This window comes from Talpa occidentalis, unplaced genomic scaffold (assembly GCF_014898055.3).
Source record: "Talpa occidentalis isolate TD23 unplaced genomic scaffold, MPIMG_talOcc4v2.1 talOcc4.16, whole genome shotgun sequence".
Classification (NCBI taxonomy): Eukaryota; Metazoa; Chordata; class Mammalia; order Eulipotyphla; family Talpidae; genus Talpa; species Talpa occidentalis.
Window position 1 is genome coordinate 15,432,300 of NW_023601653.1, and position 16,237 is coordinate 15,448,536.

Sequence of the window (16,237 nt, forward strand, 5' to 3'; positions counted from 1 at the left end):
TCACCAAGATGATAGAGCTTATAAATGTTGGCGATGGATTCAAATTGTCTGAGTCTAGGTCCATAACCAGCCTGCCACACTGCTCTGTTAAGTATTGAGGTCTGCGGGGAGCTTGTGATGAAGGGTCTTGTTAAGGAATTTGAATTTATTCCAGGAGCAGTGAGGAATCACTGTAAGGGGTGGAGTCAGGGGCTTGAGTGTCATATGTCAGACTGCCATCCTATAAACAGTAAGGAGGAGGCATTGGGCCAGAGACTCTGGTGAAGGTGGGGGAAGGTGATTGACTAGAGGCATGTAGGGGAAGTGGGGTTGGGAAAAATGGAACAGATAAGAAATCTTTGGAAAATATATATGTTTTAACTCAGTTTGTGTGTGTTGCCATACAATGGGAAACTTGAGGAAGATGAACATGTTTTTAGCAACAGCCAGTTTCCTGGCCTGGATGATCTGGCATGTAATAGAGCATGAGACTCATTCATTAAGTTCCAGGTGACTGGAGGGCAGGGGCTACATTTCTCTTGTTCAGTGTGGTATCCAAGGGCCCACACAATGCTTTGCCTATAGTTAGAAGAGTAAACACTCACTCTGCTTGCTACATGCCAAACACTCCTCTAAGGACTTTGCTTATACTGACTTGTTTAATTCTTACAACATCTTTATGAGATTTGCGGTATTAGAGACATTTTATAAGAAACAACAGTGGTACAGTGTGGTTAAGTAACTTGCCCAAGTTTACAGAGTTTGTAGGTACAAGTCAGGACTTGCAACTCAGGGTCGCTACAGCCTCCACATGCTTAAATACCACACTACGTCACAAAACAACCCAAAAGTTACAAAATAGGCATTCAATGATATTTGTCAAATCTTGTTGTGTGCCCTCATAAAAACAGAATAAATAATTAAAATAGAATGTGACAAACCTGTCAATAACCTTAATGGGCTTGGAATATGTCTCCATTATCACATTAAGAAATTTGTTCTAAGGATGTGTTGAAATGTCTTTCTCTTCCACTACTGTTAGTCTTTCAAATATAAAGAGCTGGTTTCTATTCTAGATATTTCCACTGTGTCCTTTGCAATGTAGTCAATAACCATTCATGGCATTAATTACTTTCTTGAATATTGTTTTCATAATTTACACTTTTTTTTAGACAATAGATTTTTTTTTTTTTAAGATTGATTTATTTATTTATACAAGCACTGGGTACAGTCAGAAGCACGGGAGGGTGAGAGAATTCACCAGAGCCAGAGCAGGGAGCAGAGCAGGCAGAAGGACCGAAGTACACTGCTGAGGGGAGCAGCGGGCAGCAGGAGAGGTCTGCGCACCATGTGGGACCCTTCTCTGGTGGCCGGGGAGCAGCCGGGAATCGAACCGGCAGTGCAGAAGCTGCTGGCAGCTTCACAACCCAGCGCTCAACCGCTGCACCACCAGGGAGGCCCCATAATTTACACTTTTTAAACTGTGTTTACTACATTATTCAGTGCTGACATCTGTAAATCAGTTAGGGTGGTGGGTCCTGTTATTTCCTTTTTAATGGCTTGGCTATCAGGACAGAGGAGAATGACCAAATTGAGCCCCAAAATATAATTGAGAGCACGCATCACTTTTCTCTTTATAATGACTTTAATCTTGGCTGGAATAATGGGAACTAGTGTGACTGCCAAGCTCTAGGTTGAAATACTCAATTTAATGGCAGTGATTCCCGGTAATCATTTCTTTTGACAAGCACATCAGGAAAATAACAAGGACATGAGAGCATGAAGTACACTGAAAACTAAAAAGACAAAGGCAGATGTCATGACTGATATTATATCATCAATTAATTAATTAATTAATTAGATGACCGTCACAGAATATAGTCTAAAGAAGAGCTTAATTTATTGGACAAATAAAAAGCAAGGGAACAGACCATGACTGACATCCATATTCAACCCTCACATGTCCACTTCTGTCACTCTGACCTCTTACTCACTATCAATTCAAAATAAATTTAGGAAAATAACCCTTATCATCAGTGTGACTTTGAAATCATTCTACAGGCAAGATTAATCGTCTTTGTTTCTCCCGTAAAACTTCACCATTATCTTTTTCTTATCTATATCCATTGTCTCATTTTCTTCCATCATTTAAAGCATATTTTTATCCATTCTTTTCCTCCAAGATAGCACCTTAAGAAATAAGATAATGTATTTACCTTCTTTTTTCTTGTTTGCTTGCTCTATTGCTTCCAAGACCCTGTACTTTCCTTCCATGTAAATTGACATCACTTTCTTCTTCAAGAATTGGCTAAGAATCCCCTTTGGGGTAGGCTAATTTGTAAGATGACCCCCCCACCCCCAGCCTGACCCCTAACTCATAGTGTTCATGCCTTTATGTAATCCCCTCTCATTGAAAGTAGGTTGAAGCTAGTGATTTACCATGCATTGGCAAAAGTAATGGGATTATTAGTGTGGCTCAAATGATGGGGTGTCACTTCCATATAAAGTTAGAAACAATTGTGATAGACATCTCGCAAATAGATTCTTTTTTGTCTTCTATTTTTGTCTTCTATTTCAATGAAGCGAGCTGCCATGTCATACAGGTCCATGCAGCAAGGAACCAAGGGCAGTCTCCAGCCAACAGTGAAGAACTGATGCCCTCAGTTCAACAGTGCCCACAGAAATGAATTCTGCCAACGACCACAAGACTTTGAAAGTGACTCTTCCACCCAATAGAGTTTTCAGGTAAGATTGCATTCCTGGGCTAACACCCTGAATGCAGCTTTGAAAGGAATCTTGAAACAGAAGGTCCTGTTAAGCCAGGTTTGAATTCCTGGCCCAATGAAATGATATGATACGATATGTAGGATGTTTTAAGCTACTAAGTTTGGGAGTTATTTGTTATGCAGCCATAGATTACTAATACACCTCCTTTCCTGGCAGCTCCCCTATACCTTGTTTTATGCAGGCATCTGTAAAGCTCTGTTTTTCTATTTAGAACAGAGTTCTCATTATGTTTGTCTTTGTTTTCTCTTCTGCACTGAGCTCATTGATGGCAATGACTTGATTTATCTCCCAGCAATGCACCTGGCTCAACAATAATTGTGTGTTAAGTAATGAACATTAATTCAATAGCCCTCTTTGCTCCCACTGCTCTCCACCAATCACATGCAATTGGTGCCATTAAGGCAAAAGAAGATGGTTTGCCTCCAACCATCTCAGGTAACTGCTGTAACTCTTCCTGTGCCCTTGCTCTCTTATCAGTTTGAGTAGCATAGTCTGGCTAATGTGAGAAGAGCAGTTTTCAGATACACTGTGCGCTAGATATTGGGATCCAATGTATAAATGAGGAAATTAATATATTGCAGAGTTGTATAGCTGACAATTAGCAGAGTCAAAGTTAGTATCTAAATATATCTTATTTCCAACTCAATGCAAATCTCTAGTCACAGTTGTGCCATTCTGCATGACCATGGACATAGTTTCCCACCTCTAAGATAAACTGTCAAAATGAGAATAATAACAAAGAAATGCTAATTGAAAATATTTTTTGATGATAGGCATTCTAAGCCCTTTCAATGTATTTCTCATGAAATGCTTACAAAAACTACAACAGGCAGATGTTATTATCTCCATTTTACAGATGAAAAAACTAAGCCAAGAAAAAGATTAAATAACTTGCTCAAGGTCATCCCCCTTGAGCAAGAATTCAATGGAGTCTATAAATTAGCTTATTTTGAGGGGATGTGGTTCATCACAGGTAACTTTGATTTGCTCCTAAAGGGGAGAATGACAGACCATCACTCACCTGTATTTGAATCCTAGGTTTACAAGACGTTAATTTGGAGATCCATTTCTCTTTTGTTAATGAGCAGTTTTTCTCTGGAGAGAGGACCCTTTCTGTTGTGAATCCGCACTGCAATAGAGGAACTCTAATTAAGTCTATGCAAAGGACATAAAAGAGAGAAATAATGAGAAGCTGGAATTTAGAAAGACAAAACTCTGATAGCAACCTTGAACACAATTTGGTCATCATTTGTCCCTTCTTTTTAGCATCTGTGGCTCTGAGCAATGGAAAGATAGAAAACATAAGAAAATTTTTGGGAGAAGAAAGCTTAATTGGAAGATTTTCTCAATTGGGGCACAGGCCATTATGTTAACTCCCAATTTATTCATGAAGAATTTATAAACTTTATTTTATTTTTTTATCAGTTGCAATTGCCGCAGGGAGTCAAAGATTTACGCAGGCCTATGAAAAGGAGTATCTTGCTGCTCTGCCCACTACCTGCTCCCCGCCCTCAGGCCCCCCACCCCCCGCCCCCAGGGCTACATCTTTAAAAACCTTTCAGCCGATTCTCTTGATATTTACCTACATATCTCCAAATAACCTGCTCAAACTACTACCACTTGATTATTTCAGTTTAGGCATTGTTCAGGAGAAGGGTTTGTCACTGGCATTTTATATGTCAAGTTAACATTTCCTTTCAGACATTTCCTCAGAATAAAAAAAAAAGGGTAATAGTTCCCATACACACTAGGTGCATACATATTTATTCAAAGGACCTTGAGATAGGGAGAGAGAAGAGCTATTGCAGTAAACATGGTAGGGGAAATATTCGTCATTACTTTGAAATGCAACATGCAAACTAAAGCAGGTTAGAGATGTCCTTAAAATTTAATATATTAGCAAAATGAAAGTTTTTAAAAAGCATCCAGTATTAGTTTGGGTGGTATAAGTTAAGAACCACATGCTTCTAGGTTCTCCTTTTGAAAATCAGTATGACAATAGATATTAAGAGCCATGAAAATGGTCATAACATTCCAGGAATACTCTACTTCTGTTAATTTATCCTAAGGAATAATGCAAGCAAAGGAAAAAAAACCTATAAATACACCCACATGTTCCTTGTACTTTTAACTATGAAAGAGAAAGAGTGATATGTGAGAACAGAGACAGAGACAGAGTTAAATACAGTGTTTCTTACGTTCGATGGATTTTTATTATTATCATTATCTCATTCAAAGTGAGCAATAAGAGAAACATTCATGATGTTCTGTTTACTGAACATAATTAAACAAACAATGGGATGGATTCTCCTATTTTAACTGTCGATAAACAGGAGCAGTGGCTACCATTGGAGAGACGTGGGATTTAGAAAAGGATGAACTGATTTGAAGTCTGTGTCTTTCATTTGCAAGTGTGAATGCTTGAGTTTTTAAAATAAAACACTTCTCTGTGTTTGGATTATTGCATCTATAAAGTAGAAGAAAATATCAATCTTTTAGTATTGATATTAATACTAGAGAAAAATACATACATATATATGCAATTAACAGCTAATATAGTACCCAACATATTCTAGTATGGCCCTAATAGATGTTTACTAGTATTGCTTACATATGGACCAAAAGCAGAAGGCAATATTGAGGAGGTGGGGAGCAATGTTACGGAGATGGACTTATGGCCTCTTAAAAATTTTATATATACGTAGTTTTATATAAACTTGGTTATTTATATACAGTATATGAATATATGTGTGTTATAGTATATTTATACACAGTAATTAAAATTTTGTATAATTTCAATCATTATGACATCGCTTGCTCTCTCTCTCTCTATATATATATATATTATTTGCTATATTATGAGTTTGCGTGCATATTAATTCAGTGAAATCACACAGAGTGGCTTTGTCAGTAGGGAGGTCCATGTTTCTGCAGGTGCCATAATGTAATAAGCCCAGAGTGAAGAGAAGGCAGGGTGGGGAGCCTTGGTCTGCTTACACCTCTGTTCTCTTTTGATTGCCCTTGGCTTTCCCAGCTCTTTGTTCTCCTGTGGGCAATTGCTCCTGGAACTGGTGCATTCCTGCTAAATGGCATTTTAACCCTGGTATTCCCACCACTCTATGCTATTTCCTTAACTGACATTTGCATGGCAGATGGCGCAAATGGCCTAGCAAATATATACTGGGTCACTGTTAAAAAACTGCCAGACTGATGGCTTTGTTGGCTGTGTGCCTCCAAGCAGACACACGACTGGAGATTGCATAGAGGCTCAATTTTCCAGACCAACTTGTGGGCTTTCTGTGCCTCCCTTGCTCTGGGCAATCAGTAGAACAGGTGAAGATGGGGCTAGTCTGATTGGCTTCACTTTTAAATAGACATTGACGTGGGCAGATGGATTGGCACACAATGTAATGGACTGGGAGCTAAATCTTTCTACTTCTAATCCTGCCTGCATCAGATTTGCTCAGGGATGGAAGCCAAAATATTAACCTGTTCATTTCCAGAGTGCTCCATAGGACAATATTCAATTTCTCTCAAGGAGTGTCATGAAGGTTGATTTGGAAAGATAGCCCAACATTTTATCTAGGTGGTTGAAGAAGTCTTGTTGACTTAATACAGCTTAATCCCCATCTCCTCCTGGGGAAGATCAAAACATAGACTTGACTTTACTCTTCTTGGTCCCTTAGGAGTTTCTTCTCTATAGCACAAATAATTCTGTGCTTTCGATCTTCTCAACTAGACAGTAAACTCCTTGGTATGAGACACCAAATTCCATACATATTTTTCTTCCTTTTTCCAGTTAGTGGGATCTTTTGCCAAAGCTACTGATCAGTGCCTGGTAAATGTTCATAGAACAAGTACTGCTGGTCTGATTTTGTAATGCAGAAACGGTCAGTCCTGCTCTTAAAGGGGGTCCAGCCTTACCTTTTGTGAATTTGTGGTGATAGCTCTATCAAAGTTGAGGTATTATTATCTCAATAGAGAGGATGGAAAATGATGGGATAGATAGGTAAGATTTTACCTGGACCATTCCCTGCTCTACATCTACTAAGCCACATTCCTCATATCCATGACCCTGGAATGTCCTATACAAATGGCCCTGAGTCCACTTCCAGAACTTTCATGGGCCTCTTTCAAGGGAAGACCTTCTTTTCTGTTCTCCCTAAGGAAGACTACACAGCTAGTCTTTGCTTCTTTGGCTTGGAGGGTATGTGCTGTATAGTTTTTTGCAGGGAGAAGCAAGAGGTAGAACCGGAGCTTGAGAATGTGAGCTGGGTGAACCCAAGAGTGCATGCTGGCCCTCACTGTGCAAGATGGGGTTGGGACTGAAAGTTGACATCTTAAAGGGAAGGGAAGGTGGGTGAATAGGAAAGCTGGGCACTGATGTTCCCTGTATTGCCATGGGTGGCCTAATACAAGATGATCCAGGAGTTCTATTTGAACTTGGCTTTCCATTTTCCAGACTACACAGAACTATATGACAAAGTATAGTTGTCAAAGTAGAGAGAGTGAATGTGCTTTATTTCACATGTGTTAGCTTGATTTATAAGTTTTACATCTGTGGACACAGGGTAGGGGGCTACCATACACACGCTCACCCTTGAGTCATGCAAATTTTAAGGACAGGTTGAGGTCAATGAGTTCAATGTGAAAAATAGTGTTGGGATAAGAAGATAATGTCAATCTCTATAACTTTTCAATTTATTTAAACTTCCCATACATAGGCACCTTTGAATGTAGTAAATGATAGAAAAGAAGGTAACAAAATCTCTACTCTAAGCTTGTCTTACAAGGGATACTGTCTGCATTTAAACTAGAAACCACATTAAGTCAATCCAATATTGGGGTGGCAGCTAAGTTAGGGAAGAATCTGAATTACAGAATAGTTTGAAAAACAACCTATAATCAAGAAGACTGATGATGAACTAAGTATTGCTAAGTTGAAGTCCTATGGGTCTCCTTCAGTAAAAAGATAATTAGCTCATTAATGGCTCTGAGTGAAATGAAATGAAAGCACTTGAAAATAATATTTTCTAAAAGTGCCTGAACATTTTTCTCGTGTGCTTGTACACAGCTGATTGGTTGAGGTCATGCTATCACTGCCATTTTGTTTTCTAAGATAAGGTGAACTTCTGCCTTGTTCAAGCAAGAATAACGACCGATTCCAAAACAAGCAGGCCCAACTGGCAAGGTTTAAAGGTCTTGATGAATGTTTGTGAACAAGACAATGTAGGTAAGATTCTAGATTCAATGTGAAGTGTCCAATCTTCCCTCTGGGATACCTTTCAGAGAGAACAATCATCAAGATAATGATTATTACAATTTATGGAAACATTTTATTGTTCTTTTCCAAATGATTAAAAAAAAATCCCACTATAAGCAGGAAGAAATTAAATTCAGAGGGAAAACAAGAACTTTATAGGCCATCTGCTCCGACTTTCAAATTTAAATTTTATACATAAGAGCACATTAGCTGTGGGGGAAAAAATGTGATCACATTTTGTGGCCGCCTGAGCAATGAAGAAATGTCCCTCTTCGGGCCTTCTGCATGGAAATAAAAGGAGCTGTTTTGGTGAAGAAAATGAAATGGCTTCGGTTAGGGGGAAATTTGCTATTCACCATTTTATATTTATGGAGTGCTGAACTTAACACCCTCATCCTTTATAAAATATGAAGTAAGGGACCACACTTAGGGGGTCCACAGGTGCCCTTATACAAACTGCATTCCAGAGCACCTCACAAGGAGGAAACTGAGCCCCTGGCAGCGGGTGAGTGGGATGAGTCTGTGGCTGCATGGGTGGATTCACGGCAACAGAGGGCCACAGACACATGAAGGAGAAGCTGCTCCTCTGTACCCCTCCCCTGAGCCCAGGAGATGAGCCCCAACTTATCGTCTGGCTCTATACGCATGTGCCTTCAGGAATCTGCTTTCTCATGAGGGGACGGAATGGTGGATGAAGCTGCCAGCAAGAGTCAGAGATCACACAGCCGAGGACAACGGGTGACCGCAGCGCTGCACACTCTGGTCGCTGGCACCCTGCCAGCCGTGGCTGGTGGCCTCCTCCTGCCTGGGACCAGTCAGGCGGTGTTTGATTAGGTCAGGCTGCTCCTGCTGCCTCCAGCCTACCTGTCTGACGTGCATGACAGGGGGAAGGGAGGTCACGGTGAGCACCGGGACAATTAGTGTGTGAACTGTTGTTTTTTCCACTGCCTGCCGCCCTCTCCGAGCTGGGGAGAAAGCTCCATCTTTATTTGGTCAAATGAAACTGGGCAAACGACCAAAGTCTCTTCCCCTCAAGCCCCATTGTTTGGTGGTGAAAAGATAAAGGAGGCACAAGAAAAGTCCAGACTGATGGAATGGAGGCTGGCCCGGTGGGGGCTTTTACAGTCAGCTGAGTTGACATCTTAAAGCAGCTAGTTTAGGGAAGGATGGGGAATCACCTTTAAAAAATACTAATTAAGGAAAACCAGTTAAAGGGAAAAGTGTGAAGTGAGGGTCATGAAAAACAAATTAAATTAATTTGGTTTGGTGCTATTTTAGAAAAGCCTAGCAAAGTTTAAATTAACCCGGTGATAAATGGATGATGGGAACACAAAACTCAATACAGCGGTAAGCACTGAAAATCAAATTTCATTCAATCAGGAGATGCTAAAGGCAAAATGGCACAGCAGTTCAGAGCCTTCAGTAGTCAGACCATCTGTACCTGGATTTTAGGTCTTCGGTCTTAGTCTGTGTGACTTTGAAAATATTAATTACCCTCTCTGTGCTTCCATTCTTTAATCTGTAAAATGCAGCTTGTAATATCAATAGTACAATACTATCAATAGTACGAGTATCCCTGTTGCTTGAAATTTCACTTTTTATGAAAGACATCAGTGCTTCTCACTAACCAAAAGAAATCTGAAGAGGATTTTCACTGTTACCATAAAAAAAAAGAAAGCAAAACAGTGTTCAGTGTTTGCATTGCTGCAGCAACCCAAGCAGTAAGAGGGGCCTTGTCAAGCCCATCCCCCCAAAACTGCTTTATTCAGGCTGTGCATTTTTCATATCTTTTCTGCTTTTACTATATATTAGCACTATTTTTAACTTTGTGTGTTATTTGCTGCATTACTTTTGGGGCCTGGGACCTATGCAAGTGACTAGGTTCTGTCCTCTGTAAAGTGGAAATGGTGACATCTGTGCTAGAACATTCCTGTAAGCCCAGTGCTTATGCATACTACCCACTGCTGCTCTGCTAAACCCTTTTCAGAGGCTGTTTCCGTTAGCTTTCACTATGACCCTGAAAGGTAAAATAAAATTAGAATCCTCATTTTATAGATAGGGAGTATATGCGGGATGGTGGGGCAGAGTGGGAGAAGCTTAAGTCATTGTGATTTGCTCATGGTCACAGAGTCAGGAGATGATAATGACGGGTTTCAAACCCAAGCTTGTGACCTGCAGGCTATGCTCTTCATCACTGGGCAGTGATACTCAGAGCACGCATTTAATGGGAGGCCACCAACGTTAAGGTCTTTGGTAATGTTGATAATACTCTATTCCCATTTCCTTGTGGCTCTCTTCTCAATCCCCCAGCTTCCTAGGAGGCTGTGTAATTCAAGAGCAACTCCTGTTTTTTTTCCCCCTTATCACTCTACAGGTGTTTCTTAAAAAATGGACTCTACTCCATTCAGTGTCTCACCTCAGAAAAGTGAACCAAACTGACATGGCTCCTGAATCCCTGGAACAGGTAATTGGGAAGATGTCCATTAAACAAAAAGTGCCAATTGATTAATTAATTACAAGTATGATAAAGGGGAAGTTGAGTGCTAGGAAAGCTGATAACAGGGAGTTTTAACTTTGTCGAGGGTAGAGGGGTAGGAAAGGCTCTGGGGTCAGAATTCTTTTCCCCTTTTCCTGTAAACCTACAGAGAGCAATGCCAGTATTTTTCTAAGGAGACTCAGAACAGGATTAGCAGAGCTATTTTTGTATTAAATTTCATATGTATGTAGCAAAACAGCCATGGAGTCTGGAAATCATATGACAGACCATTAGGGAAACTGAATTAATGAAGTAGGTTAAATACGAAAAGATGACAAAGTTTCTTAGCAGCTTTCCCTGCAGGGGTTTCCTTCTGCTTTGGAAACACCTTTCCTCCTGCCATTCATGTGAAATCCCATCCAGTCTGTTCCATAGCTGCCCCCGTCTGACAGGTTTAGGGACTGGTGAAAAATAGTCCACTTTATCCATTAGACCTTTTGCCTTAGGCTGTTCCCAAATTCTTGACTGTTCCTTCAAAACAAAGGTTTTATACCCTTGGGCTTTCTACCAAGATACCACTATGCCATGTATGGTCCTAGATTTGTTTTTCAAATTCACATTTACTTAAGATGTTAAAATATTTAATCCAGAGAGACTAGTTGTTTTTTTATAAGATATGGTATCTCTGCATATTATGTTTCCGCTTAAAGATGTAGAAAAGGATTTGTAAAGTATTTAGGCTAGGGACCATAGCACAGCCTAATTTATAACATGTTATAAATAATAATGAAGCAGTTTTCTAATTAGAAGCTGTTTCCTCAAATAAAGACATACCACAGTAGTTTATTCCTGTAGTCTTAAAAAAAATCAATTCATCAGCATATCTGAATCTATATACCAAATTGGCAGAAAATCAAGGTATTAATTTTATATGGGAGAGGAAACCCCTAAAGACTTCCATTTAAATATCTACATCTTGGATTCATTTCAGGCTCTGATTTAAAACTAGGGGTTCGATAGTTTACTGCAGATTATCAGGCAGAATCCAGAGAATTAGATGAGACATTTTCTGACTTGTATTATCTCCTTGATGAACCAAAGACTTGCTTTCAGATTCATTTTCAGTATGATTTCCCTGTTGGCTATGTCCTAGATGCCATGGTGAGAAACTGGCAGGAAAACCCCAGGGAAGAGGTCAGAAAGGATGCTATCAGAGAGAGAAATGCCAGGAGACAAGCACTGAAAATTGAAAACAATGAGAGAGAAAGAGAGAGAGAGAGAGAGGGAGAGAGAGAGAGAGAGAGAAAGAGAACATTTTTCAGGGAACACAATATAAGATATAATAGACGGAGTGTGCTGCCAACATCATCATATGATCATTTTGGTCCTTTTATTTAAAACCTCTTTAAGTCTTCACTTGTAATTAATAAGAACTGCTATTTAAAAAATTTCAGAAGGCCTTCTGTCTAGTGTTGAAACATAAAAACAAATAATGGCCTTTCATCAAGTCCAAAAGGAAAAAACATCACATTTTATGCATACAGTTTGGAATCAAAGCCCCTTTTAAGTTTCTTGGAACTGAGCATAAATAGAGGCTATGTCTGGTGCCCCCAAATAATCAAATAGTGGGTAAAAATGATAATGCACCCTACCATTCAAGCACCTGGACCACATCTTTAAAAGTGGTTCAAGTAAGTGCTATTAAATGAGTCCCAAGAATGCAAGCATTGGAATTTGTGAAGTAGGGGCTGTTTTCCTGTATGGAAGCAACTGCTGATCCATCAGTAATAGAGAAACTCCTTTGTTAAAATAATATTATTTTTAAGAGGGTAATGTGGCTTTGTAGCACCATATGTGATTTAGGGGTATAGGTTCACACCTCTTCAGACTATATTACCACGCGGCACCCAACACCAAAGCATCCAACAATTGCTTTCCCAACAGGACAACCGCAGGCCAGGTGCTGGCCACCTGCCCTCCCTAACCCAGCGTGCCTCAGGATTGATGCTGTTGGTTATGAATTTCCCTCTAAAGGGGAATTCATACTCCTCCCCTTACTTTCCAAGTAGAGGAAACATTAATCATAAGCATCAATGCTAGTACTCAGTTGAGTAACTTACTTACTATAGTTTTTATTTTATTATATTTTATATATTTTTTTACATCATTTTTCATTTTCGCACAATGCATGCATTTTCATCTTGGTTATAGTCCCTAGAGTTGTAATGGCGAAAACTTATCCTGGGAGGAAGAAATTAGCTTGGAATATGGCGATACAGGTGGCTGAATTTTCCCCAGGAAGGCCAATTGAGATGCGTAACCTGAAGCATGTAGTCAACATGGAGCAGAAAGTCTGCTGAAACTTAATAAGTTTTCCTACTGAAGTACATTTGGGAGGTGGGGGAAGCTCAAAGAGCAATAAATGCCATGTTAAGACTGGGGAAGCATCCTTAGAGGCAATGGTTTTTAGACAGAAAGCAGAAAGGGGTATATATACAGCTGGTATTTACATGAATTCCTCCAACTGATGCCTGAGACTTTGAAAGACAAACCAAGATTTAGGAGGTAACAGCTGTCTGTGCAGATGTTGTCAACAAACAGGATTTAGAATTCTGATCTGTTTTGAAAAAACCTATACCAACAATTTTTACCTAGGGACCCCAGAAAGAGGGCCTCTAACTGACCTCTAAATGCTGATGCAGTCAAGACTTTCCCCTGAGATTCCTTTTTTATCTATCTTATTTTCCCTCCATGAATTCACCTAGCCCCAACTATGTAAATGCAATCTATGCTGATTTAATGTTTGTAAAGTGCTGAGAACCTTGCCTAATTCATAGTAAATGCCATAGAAGTGTCAGCTCTCTTTATTTATTGTAGCTAATTGCCTAATAACTATCTCCACTTGACTGTTTGCTAGGTATTCCAAATTCAGTCCAAAAAGGAATAAGCAGGGTTTACTGTTCCCCCAAACTAATCTTCCTAGTGCTGTTTTCCCATCTCTGTAATAGCAGCTTGACCTAGTGACCCAGGCCAAAGCTTGGGAATCATTGTTGATTCCTCCTTTTCTCTTGCTCTTCACTTCTAATTCATCAGCAAGTCACTCTGTTCAAAGCTCTGAAATAGAAAACAAATCCATCCACTTTTCTCCATCTTCACTGCCACTTATCTTGTCTAAGCCTCCCGCATCTCTGGCCCGGAGGACTGCAGTAGGCTTTTACTTGTTTCTTTTGCATCCATTCTTCTATTATCATCCTTTCTTCAGCATCCATAAGCAGAAAGATCTCTTTAAAATGTGAATAGGGGTCAGGGTTACGATTCACCAATGACTTACCAGTGCATGTAGCATACAATCAAACCCTTTCTGTTTTAGTTCATTTGTGCTCCTGTACAAAACACTCATAAGCGAGGGGTGGGGGGAATGGGGGGGTAGGGGGGTGGGGGGGTGCAGGGGCTTACACAATAAATATTATTTCTCACATTTCTGGATGCTGGAGCATCCACGAGCAAGGTGGTGGCAGATGTGGTGTCTGGTCAGAGCCCACTTCCTGGTTCATAGAAGGATGTCTTCTTGTGTCCTCATTTAATGGAGGGGCAAGGAAGATCCCTGTAGTCTCCTTATAAAGGCACTAATCCATTTCATGAGGGTGAAACCCTCCCTACCTAAACACTGGGGTGGGGGGGCTTAAGATTTCAACATAGGAGGGTACAAATATTTGTCTATAGCATTTTGCCAAGAAAAGGTTTCTTCTCAAAATTCAGGTTGCAGCTCAAGTGTTGCAGGTTTTCCCTGACCCCTGAACTTACTCTAAATGAACCCCCAACCCCTTTACTCCACAGTAGTCCTATCTCTGTACTCATCACCTTCTATGCTGGTCACTTCTCATTTGCATCTCAACTCTCCCTACTGTTAGTGCAAACTCTAGGAGGGCAGGGCTTTTTCTAGGCATTTCAGATGCTTAGAACAATTTTGGAACATAAAATGGCTCAATGAATACAAATGAATAGAAAATTATCCAGAAGCCAACTGACCTAATCACTGGGCAGGGGAATAAAATCTTAAATTTTGTGAGGGTGGAACAGTAAAGCCTGGTGATTGACTTAGGAAAAAATGGAGTCTGTAAACAATATATGTAACCTCTGTATGCTCCCATTTAAAGTCAGCCTCCTGGGCCTCCCCGGTGACGCAGAGGTTGAGCGCTGGGCTGCGAAGCTGCCCGCAGCCTCTGCAGCGCTGGTTGGATCTCCAGCCACCGGGTGAGGGTCCCACATGGTGCACAGACCTCTCCTGCCACCCGCTGCTCCCCTCAGCAGTGTACTTCATCAGTCTGTCTGTTCTGCTCCCCGCCCTGGCTCTGGTGAATTCTCTCACCCTCCCACGCTTCTGACTGTACCCAGTGCTTGTATAAATAAATAAATCTTTAAAGTCAGCCTTCTCACCTGCGCATATACTACTACTCTCTTTACCTACTGAAGCAGACATTCCAGAAATTTCTCTTTTCCCCTCCAAAAATCATATTTTTGAGCTTTCCTAGATTATTCCAGTAAAGATGTGATTTTTATGATTAGTCCTTTCTTTAAAAACATCAAAAACAAAAACAAAAAAACCACTAAGCCCAAAGTGAATCCTTATCTCTTTCTCTGCTCTTCTTTTACCCCAAAGGGGTGTCTATTGTCTCTTCAGTTCACTTTGGATCTCTGTGGATCAGGCTTCCATAGCCACACTTACCAAAGCTACTGTTTAAGGGCCACCCATGACCCCCACATAATTAGTCTGTTGTCCTTTGCTAACTTTTCTTATCAGTAATTCTTGACCATTGTGTCCTCCTAGCTTGATTTTCAGCTTGGCTTCCCATACCCCCCTCTCCTGGCTACTTCTTTTTGTACTTTCCTGACTTCTTCTCAATTCTCTTTGCTGGCTTCTCCTCATTGCCCTCAACTCTAAGTATTCGAGAGACCCAGGAATCAGAGTTTGTGTATTTTCTTTTTCTGTCTTCATTTACTTTCCTTGTGACTTCACGGAATTTCATGGTCTAAACTTCCCTATGTGCTTATCACAACCTGGTTTCTAACCCCAGCCTGGACATTCCCCAAGCCTTGCCTAGAACCTTCTCTTCTTGGATATATAACAAGCCTCTCAGACTTAAAAGGTCCAAAGTTAAACTCCTCATTTGTGTCACTCAAATATACTACTCCTATGTTGTCTCCAGCCAGAAAGTGGTGACTCTTCAACCAGAAAGTGATGCAGAGGAGGAAACAAAACCTTGCAACCATGGATCTATCATAGAATATTCTGATTCTTGCAGGCCCTCCCTTTTACAATGTACCCAGAATATAACCACACTGGCCACTTTCCTGGTAGACGCATCATCTTTTGTCTGGGTTATTTCAATGTCTTCCAAATTGTTTTTCCTGTTTCCTTCTTGTCCTATTAGAATCTATTTTTAACATGGCAGTCAGAATGATTCTTTTAAAACCTAAGTCAGCTAAAGTCCTTACTCTGCTCAAACCAGTACCTGATTTCATAGTCAGTGTACAAACTAAATCCCCAGTGGATTGTAGCATTCTTGAATCATTATACAGTTTTTCCAGTACTGCTGGGCACATCATAGTGCTTAATAAATATTTTCTAAATCATTAATTAAAAAAATAGACTTCTTAGGAAGGGGGCAGAGTAATACTACATGTCCATAGTATCTTAAATTCGGTCAGCAACTCCCAGTAAGGGTACATCA

The 16,237-nt window shown here is 40.2% G+C and overlaps 1 long non-coding RNA gene across 1 annotated transcript in view; it reads right to left on the reverse strand.

The window, feature by feature from the left end:
* LOC129145939 (uncharacterized) overlaps positions 1 to 16,237 on the reverse strand; it is a 138,004-nt gene that overhangs the window by 20,587 nt on the left and 101,180 nt on the right. The window contains exon 2 of the long non-coding RNA XR_008552158.1: positions 3,788 to 3,895. This is a non-coding gene — a long non-coding RNA (uncharacterized LOC129145939). The remainder of the gene's footprint in view (positions 1 to 3,787; positions 3,896 to 16,237) is intronic.